Source organism: Galeopterus variegatus, unplaced genomic scaffold (assembly GCF_000696425.1).
Source record: "Galeopterus variegatus unplaced genomic scaffold, G_variegatus-3.0.2 Scaffold1880, whole genome shotgun sequence".
NCBI classification, from domain to species: Eukaryota; Metazoa; Chordata; class Mammalia; order Dermoptera; family Cynocephalidae; genus Galeopterus; species Galeopterus variegatus.
In genome coordinates, this window is record NW_007727991.1 from 143,816 (window position 1) to 153,740 (window position 9,925).

General features: G+C 36.0%; 1 long non-coding RNA gene across 1 annotated transcript; it reads right to left on the reverse strand.

Moving 5' to 3' along the window:
- Positions 1 to 8,037: 8,037 nt before the first annotated feature.
- Positions 8,038 to 9,872, reverse strand: LOC103595891. Its single transcript, XR_550998.1, has 2 exons — positions 9,346 to 9,872; positions 8,038 to 8,205 (listed from the first exon to the last, which is right to left on the reverse strand). It is a non-coding gene; the product is annotated as an uncharacterized LOC103595891 (long non-coding RNA).
- Between the last annotated feature and the right edge of the window lie 53 nt (positions 9,873 to 9,925).

Genomic DNA, 9,925 nt, shown 5'->3' on the forward strand with positions numbered 1-9,925 from the left:
ATTAATTCTGTAAATGCAGTACTAAAGTTCAGCACAGCGATCTGGGCTGTTTAATTAGCTCGCAGCTGCACTGCTGGGATAACATTTCTTGTTGAGGAGGTAGCTTGGTATTCATTATTTGGGCTCTGGTTTAGAGTTCAGTGGTCATCTTAAGCTTTCTTAAAGAATTGCTTGTCTTTGTTTTCAGGGAAGACCGTATGGTTTCTTACTTAATGCAGAAACACTTGCTAATTTTCTTGCCATATTTGTATAGCCATCGATTTGGCTTTAACACAACAAATCATGGGAATCTTCTAGATATAGAAGCATCCTATATAATCAAAAAAATGATCTGAGTTATTAGTTTAACTAATATATGTCACACAGACAGAACCTAAATCTCAACTTCTTTACTATTCCCAAATTCTTTAAACTTTTAAAATCTCCTTTTTAATGATGAATGCAATTAAAAAATTAAAAAGTTCCCTTTGAAACTTTATAAATATTAACTACATTTTATACTTTTTTCAGTAAATTATATTATTTTTATACACAGTAGAGAATATGAAGACTTAAAATGTGGTAGATTATGTGGGAAAATGGTGAATTTAAACATATATTCATGGAGAATCTACTATGAAACACTACATTATCAAATTTCATTCTCATGAGAACCCTAGAAGGTTGTTCCCATTTTACATAGGGGAGAACTGAAGAATCAAAGCAGTTAAGGAACTTGCCCAAGATTACACAGATGGTAAATTTCAGAACTGGCATTTGGAATCCAGGCCTGCCTTGCATCAAAGCTCAGGTTCTTTCTAAAAGTCATGTTGCTCATCCTCAAAGCCAAATTTAAGATTCATTTTTCCCATAATAACCTTTCCAATTAAATTGAATTCCCTCAGCATGAATTTATAGTGTGTATTACACTGTCACATATTTATGTATTTCTTTGGAATTATTTTTCTTGCTGTTTCATGACTTGTCAATGCTACTGGATGTGTACATTCTCTAAATTCAGACACTATATCTTCCACTTCCTTTTATGTCTCCACAGTAAGAACCATTCTGGACAAATTATAACAACTTTTGACTCTGGCTATGTCAGGGTATGATTACAGAGATTTCACTTTTTACACTATACATATATGTATTGTTTGAATTAGAAAAAATACATATATATACATAAAGATAATTATCTATCCCTAATACTAAAAAATCTAATGATAAATATACAATGTGGAAGATATAAGGAAAACAAAGAATATATACACATTCATATAATACAGTTGGATTTGCTGTTTTAATTCTTACAGATTAAAAAATAGGAGTTAAATGGGAGAGGCTTTTTAATTATGTTTCTATTTATAAAAGTAATGGATAAGGTTCTAAAAATCTGAGGAAAGATTTTTTTTTTTAAAAAAAGATGACCAGTAAAGGGATCTTAATCCTTGGCTTGGTGTTGTCAGCACCATGCTCAGCCAGTGAGCGAACCGGCCATCCCTATATAGGATCCGAACCCGTGGTCTTGGTGTTATCAGCACCACACTCTCCCGAGTGAGCCACGGGCCGGCCCTGGGGAAAGATGTTTTAAGCACAGAAATAGAAAGAATATAAGGCTATTAAATGCCCAAGACTTCTTTTTTAAAGACATGAAGAGAAATTATAAAGGATAGCGAGAATGCAACAATCACAACAATTCCTTGAACTTGTTAAGACAAGTGAACAGATATGATGTTGATGGGGGGGAGGGGGAAGAGAGAGGGGGGAAAGAGGATTAATAAAGGGACACGAAAAACAACTATACTGTATACTGATAAATTAAAATAAAAAAAAGAATGGAAAAGAAAAAGGATAGTGCGAATGCATATCATAGTCAGAAAGAGATGGTAAAATGTATGCGAAACAAGCACTAAAATGACAATAGGAAAGACGCACCATATTTAAGAAAATGGGAGAGACAAAAACAATCTTTCGTTAGACTAGTACTGCCCTCCAGAATACTAACACAAATATAGAGGCATGTAATTATATCAGTAGAATAATGGTAGCTACGTGAAAACTTAACATGACCAAAATAAAATGATTAAATCTTCATTTTTTTGGATAGATTATTTAGGTAGTTCTTCTAGTCCTATAATGAAGGTGCTATTACTTGGGAAAAACAATTGTGCTTTGTCAGCTTTTTGTTTGATGGTGGGGTGACTTCATGGAGCTTATGCCGAAACAAGGAATTTGAAAAATGTAAATTAAAAAAAAATAGGTGAATAAAAAGAGAAATGAAATTGATAATGGACAAGCACACTTAACTTTTAATGCTGGGATTGTGATTGACGGTAGCAAAGCGTTACAAAGGGGCTAGAATTTGGAAGTGGGAAAGCCAGGAATACAGAGGAGTTGAGAATCTTGCCAAGGTAAGGGAGTCAGTCACCAGGACTTTTTCTTTTTCAGAAACAGACATAAGTAAAGCTCAAGGTGAGCCAGTGAGGTCAGAAACTAAGCAACAAGCAAGCAGAAGTGAGTATAAATAGATGTGAGAGGAAGTCTAATCACTGGGTCAGAAAGTGGGAAGGCAGGGAAAAGATGAAGAGGACTCAGTTACTGGAGTTCAGGGCAAATAGTAAGAAACTGGAGGACACAGGTTCCAGAAAAAAGAGAGCAAATAGTGAGAACTTGGCAGGTGGTCTGGAACCAGAAAATTCACAACAGCCAGATGGGTAGAGTAATTAGAACAATTTGATCCTATGACAAGCTGTCCCCAGAAATTTCTCCATCATTACCATAAAGAATTTTCATAAAGAAATCAGCACTTTTAGGTCTAGTAGAAACAGGAAGATGCATCTGACCAGACACAGCTTATTGCTGGGTTTTCATGGTGATAATATTCAGCAGTTTTATCTGCATAATTTCTAACTCATAGCTTCCTCCCTGTCTCCAACACAAAGTAACTCCTCACCTGTCACCTCAGCCTTCTTCCTAAAAAACTACGTGAGCTATTTTTCTTGTAACTATGATTTGCAATCGCTTCATCTCTTCGAATTCACTTATATGATTATTCTTACTTTATAAGTGACTCTCTTGGGAACTCTGCTCCCTTGCTCTGTGAGATGTTCTCTTAGTGTTTTTTTTTTTTTTTTACCTTGCTCTGTGAGATGTTCTCTTAGTGTTTATTTTTTTTTTAATATTCAATTCACCTTCACTCATATTATCTAAATATGTTATTCTAGCACAGTTGTTTTCCCTAAGAACTTTGAAGATGTTATTCCATTAACTTTTGGCCTCGGTTATTGCTAATACAAAGTTGGCTGAAATATGCTAGTTGTTTTTTTCTGTTTTATCCTCTCTGGTTGCTGCTTTGCTGTCATGCCATTTCTCAGTGATGTATCTAGGTGAATTTTTTAAATGTCTTTTTCCCCTAAGTCCTGGGCAGAAGACAAGTCTCCCTGATGATTTTTTGACACTTCCTGAGTTAGGTGAGTTGGTAAGAACTAGTACCAGCATACCACTTGCTAGACGGCAGCATTCCAGCTTTATATGGTGTTTTAGTACATTTGGGATGCTATAACAAAATCCCACAGACTGGGGTAGTAGGTGGCTTGTAAATAACAGAAACTTATTTCTCATAGATCTGGAGGCTAGGAAGCCCAAGATCAAGGGGAAGGCAGTTTTGGTGCCTGGTGAGGGACCGTTTTCCGGTTAATAGATTGTACCTTCTAGCTGTGCCTTCAGGTGGTAGAAGGGGTGGGAGAACTCCCTTGGGCCTATCTTATAAGGGTACTAATCCCATTCATGTGGTCTCTGACTAACCTCCCAAAAGGTTCCACCTCCTATTACCATCACATTGGGGGCTAGGATTTCAACATGTGAATTTTGGGAGGGCACAAATATTCAGACAATAGCACATGAGCGTTCAATTTCAACTCCCTGCCTCATTCAGGTCCAGCCACATCTCCTATCATTAAAATTCCATGTTTATACATTTCTGACTTATTTCCAGTTTCAGTAATCTCCTGGACTAATATCTGCTTACTGTGTACTTGCTTCTCTTTGAGGTCTCTATTTCTGGCATTGCAGATTTCTTCTGATTTTGTACTCAGTTGTATATTAACATTGTTTCCTATATTTTCCCTACATTGCAGATTTCTTCTGATTTTGTACTCAGTTGTATATTAACATTGTTTCCTATATTTTCCTATATTTTCCTGTATTTATACATAACACATACATACACACACAAACATTTGAGGAGTGGTGTTGCATAACGCAGAAAATCAAATCTAGTAGATCTGAAGAAGGACCCTGATACACGAATTCTGAAAAATGCTCACCAAATGAATCAGTGTTATGAACTAAAGTCTGTCTTCCCAAAATTTATATGTTGAAACCCTAATCCCCCATGTGATGTATTTGGAAACAGGGCCATTAGGGAGATAATTAAGGTTAAATGAGGTTATTAGTGTGGGTCCCTTATCCAATCGAGCTGGTGTCCTTATAAGAACAGGAAAAGAGAAATCTCTCTCTCCATGCATTCACACCAAGGAAAGGCCATGTGAGGACACAGCAAGAAGGTGGCCATCTGCAACCCAGGAAAAGAGGCCTCACCAGAAATGAAAACTGATGCCACTATGTTGAACTTCCAGCCTCAAGAAATGTGAGGAAATAAATGTCTGTTAGTTTAGCCACCTAGTCTGTGGTATGTTATGGCAGCCTGAGCAGATTGACACAGCCTGATTATCAGTGTCCAAGTCCATCGCTCCTGAGCACAGTACCAGAATCTCTCAGACTCTTTACAACTATAACTGTAATGGGAAACCCCAACTGGGAAATACCAAAGAATATTGTGCAAAACTATATTATTATAAAATCATACTCTAAACTTATCTGGGCCTTGGATAATATTTTCTTTATCTTTTGCCCATTCTTAGTTTCTTTAGTCTGCCTATTTCAGTCCTTAGCCTTACTCAATTCTGGCTGATGACATTAAAAAGAACCTACTGTATAAGTTAGAATATCAAAATTGACATTTTTGTGCCTATGTCATCCTCCCTTTAAACTTCAATTTTTACTCTTTCTTTACATTCCTTTTTTTTTTTTTTTTTTTTTTTTTTTTTTTTTTTTTGTCTTTTTCTTCTACTACAGAGAAAGAGATATTCCATTTTTTTCCCACAGTGAATTCCCTCTATATGTTCTGGATCCCACTCTCCTCTTACTTCTTCACCCACTCCCCAGCACTTTTCAGCTTTCATCCCTTGTCTCCTTTTCCTCTGCCATCAAAAATACATAGGTCAATAAATTGGTTTTCAGTGACTCGCTTTTGATAATTGTAAACTGGCTTTTTCCCATCATCTCTACATGGAAGAAAAAAAATTGACCTTGAAAGAAGTTTCCTCGAATCATCTATGGATGAGAAGGGAGCTATGGATATAAATCTAGAATTCATCATCAAAGAGGTGATAGTTCATTTGTTTGTTCCTTCACTTGAGTCAAAATTTTATTTTAAGCACCTGTTATGTGTCAAATTCTGTTAGGCCTGGCATATAATAAGTGCTTAATAAAAATTTCTTTGTATAAATGAATAAATAAACTATCACTTTGATACTAACACCTCTTAAATAGACATCTTTGTTTTCCTACCTTAGTAATCTGAGAGGACATTTGTTAGGATCAACAAATGCATAATGAATAAATAAATGAGTAAAATTATCTTTGTCCTCAAGGTGCTGAAGTCATGAACATGGGGGAACTTTATGGAATTTAGAGAAATGCTCAAGTACATGAACTTACTATTGGAAATAGCCAGGGGAAGAAAAAAAACTGGTGAAGAACACAATGGACAGATGAGGGAATATAACAGATGAGGGAATAGTGTAGTGGGTTAGAATTACCTTAAGGTAATTTGTCAGTCAAAAATGCTGATCTGCCAGCTGCACTCCAAACAGATTCAATCAGAAGCTCTGGGAGTGTAGCCCATGAATCTACATTGATAAGCTCACGAAGGTGACTCTTCTGCATACCTTCAAACAAGTAGTTTCAAAGAAAAGGTAGGCAACAATGAAAAATTATATAAAAATATAAGCAGTAAAAAATCTGAGAAGTGTAGGATTCTCTCTCCACACGTGTAAGAAAATCTGATTTTCTTATTGATAGCATATGTACCAGGGTTGGTGGAGCAGAAAGCTGAGGGCCTGGATCCTTAATGGCTGTGATTCAGCTAATCAACCATACCATCACTTACACTGAACTTCTGATGTGAGAATAATAAGCTCCTATTCATTAAAGCCACTATCAGTCTAGTTTTTGGTTACTTGCAACCAAAAGAATGTCTAACTGATTCAGTAAATTAAAGATTTTACTTGTTGGGAGAAAGATTAGACTATATCAGTCAAATGATGTGATGATTAGTGATTAAACTTGGTGTGCTTTAACAGGATCACAAAGAGCGTCTGTCTCACAGGAAACAAACAATTCTGTTTTAAAATAATCTATTTGACCAGCAGGTAAAAATGTATACTATTCTTTGCAGTACATTTACTTGGTAAGAATGAATGTTTATAAATAATAATGATAACACTTATTGAGCACTTACTACACATCAAGTACTATGTTACGAACTTTATATAAATATCTCACCCAAACCTCATAACAACCCTATGATACATCATAACTCATCTTTAGTAATGGGAAAATTAATGAGTTCCACTTACAGAGGTGAAGGATATAAAAGGTAGTAAATATGTGTTTCTTGGATAATGGAAGGACAGGAAAATGAATGTGGTAAACTTGTTAGTTCCAAAATACTTTTCATGGCATTTCTACTGCACATCTACTTTTGTATTAACTTAAATCCTATATAGCTTTTGTAGTGAAGTCAAGTCCAAAACTTTCTTAGGAAACCTTCCTCAACAACATTTAGATATGAGCTTTCTCTTTTTTGATTCTCAAATTTAGATTTAGGACCATCTACTGCACATCTACTTTTGTATTAACTTAAATCCTATATAGCTTTTGTAGTGAAGTCAAGCCCAAAACTTTCTTAGGAAACCTTCCTCAACAACATTTAGATATGAGCTTTCTCTTTTTTGATTCTCAAATTTAGATTTAGGACCTTATTACATGACCTAGATTATATAACATTTAGTATAGAAAAAAATGCCTCATACTTAGAATCTGAGTACAGGATTTTTAGGCAGTAAATAATTCCTGTCAAATGTGACATCTAACCATTTTGCATTTTTCACGTGTAAAAATTTTCTATTATGTGACTTAAAAATTCTTATTTTAGGCTTTACGTGTAATTATACTCCATTTAATTCAGCAAATGTAATTAATTTGTGGCTAATAGATAACAGTTCTCTGTGGTCTTCAACTAATATTTCTCTTGACATCTCCCTCTGGTGATCCAGGTTAACAGAAATTTGAGAACACATACAGCTTTTTTTTTTATGAAACATTTAGTTTCCCATCTTCCCTGCCTCCCCACACCTGTCAGTCCTCTTTAGCATTCTGCAGTGATCAGGACTGACACATTCACATGTGTATAACTGTGTATTGGGGAAAAGGATATGGTTTTTAAAATATGCTACTATTGGTATGTCTTTATTTTATCCTCTTGCTAGACTCATGTGACAGAATTCTCGAGGGAATAAAGATCCTAATGTTTCCTTTTACACTTAATTACATTGAGGATTTTAGAAAACTTTCTCCATGAATTATACATCTTGAATTATCAACTTATAAGCAAAGATGTCGATAGTTTAAATTTACTCCATTAAAAGGAATGGACTTCAAAAATTTGCCAAATATATTATTTTGATTATGCAGTTTCTCTTCAAATAATGTTAACATCCCAAATAGTAACTTGTCATAGGGTTTACATACCTTTACAAATTTTGCGTTCTAACTAAAAAGGGTATTAAAAGAACTTTGTAAGATTAAGTATTTCAACAGTAAATTGTATTACTGTATTGTTCCTTATTATGTACTGGTGTATCTCTAGATCAATTAATTCCATGGTATAAGTTAGGTCTAAGATTAAGAAGATACATTGGCATTTTTGGATTCAGGTAGTTTAATTTTTTATTTTTATTTTTTTAGGAAATTAAGCATTCCAATACTTACATTGAGAAATATGCTATTAGGGAGGTTTCAGTACCACAACCGTGGGAGAAAAAAACTGAATTCCTTAATGTAGTGTGCAGTTATTTCTACATTGCTTTCAGTCTTTATCTGAAAAATGAAAATATAAAAACCAAACTATTCAGTAGAATTATCTTAACTATGACAGTAAAAGTTTATCATTGCATGTGACTCACATTTCATTAAAATGAATACAAATATGTTCTGGGATACAGATATATAAACACAAGTTTTCATTTATGAATATATATATGATTGAAATCATATTCTAAAATGAAGATGCTCAGTAATTTTCCATGACCATAATAACACTTTAAGAGCATATATTTTGCAATTTGGAACTGCAACAAACCCACAAAGTGAACAGATTCTAGTATAATCTATTATCCATTTTGCTAGTGTACTATAGCAATGATTCATATATTACTTTAATGTCAAATTCTTGATTAAAGTAGAATGCATAATTTAATTTTCTATTGTGACTTCCTTGGAGGAAAAGTTGGAAAAAAGCCAATGATTCTTAAATGTCTCTGAGCCGTTTTTAAAGAGAGAAATACTGGAATTTACCTAAGTGAAATTTAATTTGTTCTTCTGTTAAGATTCGAAATAGTGTCAGGAAGGGCTATTTATTGTACCACATAACCAATTTTCTGACACCGATTAAAGAGCTCCTATTCTGTCCAGTGTTAATTCTGCAAGTCAGTGGCGCACAGCTCAGAAGGTTGGTAATGTCCAACCTGGTGAGATACACAAACTGATAAGAAATTATTTTCAACAGGGTTAACTAAGATTTTTTTCACTTTTAAACTTCTCTTACGTATTTTGTTTCCAAGCCTTTAAAAATGTTTTAAGTAAATACTATCAGATAGTGAACATACACAATACAGTATTTCCCATTGCCTGTATGCTTTTGAGAAGACTATACAAATATTAATTCTTCCAGTTCTAGAGTTTAGAGAAAGAAGACTCCAGACCTTATCTTTTTGTTCTGATGAAGTGATATGTAAAATAACACTGACAAGGTCTAAGCGAGCAGCAATGGCTAGTCCAAACAGAGGCGATTAGACGGACAGGGAGCACGGTACCTTAGTTTAATATACACATTTAAAAATATGTGTGTATATGTGTATAAGAAGGAAAACCCGTCTTATTTTTAAAGTAGATGTCACGACGGGTGGTTTTCTTTTTTCAACCTGGAAATCTCTTGAAGGTCGGGGCAGAGCCGGTTACCTTTTAGCATTGAAATACCGCACTTTATCCAGTGGTTTTTTTGTTTGTTTGTTTGTTTTTCTCTCTCTCTCTTTCCATTTCCTCTTCCCCTCAGGAAAGAAGGGTGTAGGGCTGAGACGCTACGCGTGAACTAAAAGAGCCACTAGCTAGGCATAGGTAGAAAAAGCAAACCCACAACGAAAACACGGGGATTTTAAGTGCGCATCCTGCGAGGCCGGTTTGCAGCAGCAGCAGAACGCCTGCGTTAACCCTCTGGGCGCCGCTGCAGGGATCCCCGGCGTCTGCGGCCCCGGCCGGCAGGAACAGAGATGGGACGTTCCGCGCCCGCAGGGGGAGTGGGCTCTCTTCCCCACGGAGGGAGCGAGCCAGGTGACACTTTTGTCTTCCGGCGCGTGCGTCACGACCCGGGACAGGCATCAAGTCCGGTACGGAGTCGGGGCAGAGACGTGGCGAGGCGCCGCTCGAATGTCCACCGTTCGAGGGTTCGCCTTAATCTGTCCTCGCCAGGAGCGCTAACTCTCGCCCGCCAGCCCTCCCGCCGGCTTAGTTCCTGGGACCTGGAGGGGCGCAGGCCCGGGGG